We start from the raw sequence: 1,155 nt of genomic DNA on the forward strand, positions 1-1,155 counted from the left end.
AGCAAAAACTAAAGTTTTGTACTTTCTCTATTACTCTTGGTAGATAAAAGGAAATTATTTCAGAAATAAATTACAGTTTGAAGAAAGTTACACTGAAAAGTACAATTTTAAATCTCCATTTTTTATTTATTTATTTATTTCATTATTTATTTATTTATTTTATCCTTCTTTCTTTCATCCTTTCTCTGTTCTACTTTTCTTCCTTTCTTTCTCTCTTTCTTTCTTTATTTCTTCCTTTCTCTGTTTCTTTCCTGCCTGTCTTTCTTCCTTTCTTTCACCATGCAACAAGTACAGGCCTGGTGTGATTGCAATGCTATTACTGTGTAGCTAGCTACAGTACAATAAATTTGAATTCAACGCAGCTGCCCACAAAACAAACAATTCGGCACTTTTTGCATTAAAAACGGTTAGATGTGTTTTTATAGAAATTGAGAGCTCCACTTTGCGTTTCCTTTCCTTATTCAACCAGTCCAACCAGGAAATGTTAAAGTCCAAAATGTGGCAAAAAATAGCACGTTATAAAATCATATTTTAAAAATATAAAACCTTTTTTTTTTCAGATTAAAAATGAGCAGCAACTGTACCTCTGAAAGAATGCTAAAGTTAAGACTTATTGAAATAGTAATTTTTTTGTGTGTTCATTTTTCTTTAGGCTAACAAATAGACACCTTATGCGTTTTGGTTGGGTCCTCATTTGAATACAGTAACGACGCATAAAACAAAAAACAATATAAAATAATGGTATTTTTTTCCTTTTCCAAAAATCCAAACCGGCAATTACATATGATCTGAGTTCAGTTGTGTTAAAGCTTTTTGAACAAACTCAAAGGTTCACTCTTTTTTCTTTCTTTTTTTTTATTATTTATTTATTTGTATTTTTGGTCACCCATCATCCAAATAGCAAATATAATTTCGTTCGTTTCAGCACCATAGACAGAGATGTTGCTTTCTTCCGTCCGAGCGCCAACGTCGACGAAATGCAGTCTTATTATCCTTAAAATAGCGATATTTTTGCATTCCGTAACATTTTGGTATATTACATTTATATGTTTGTTAGATTTCAGTAGGATTTGTTGTTATTTCCCCCCACCCCCAGGACACGGCATTCAAGTCACAGAGCAAGAACAAAACTTGTCTGCGGGTATTTTTTATTTT

At 31.6% G+C, this 1,155-nt stretch overlaps 1 long non-coding RNA gene across 3 annotated transcripts in view; it reads left to right on the forward strand.

The window, feature by feature from the left end:
- Positions 1–1,155, forward strand: part of LOC103150427 (uncharacterized) — a 51,237-nt gene that overhangs the window by 5,625 nt on the left and 44,457 nt on the right. The window lies entirely within an intron of this gene.

Source organism: Poecilia formosa, unplaced genomic scaffold, assembly GCF_000485575.1.
Source record: "Poecilia formosa unplaced genomic scaffold, Poecilia_formosa-5.1.2 Scaffold254, whole genome shotgun sequence".
Taxonomy (NCBI): Eukaryota; Metazoa; Chordata; class Actinopteri; order Cyprinodontiformes; family Poeciliidae; genus Poecilia; species Poecilia formosa.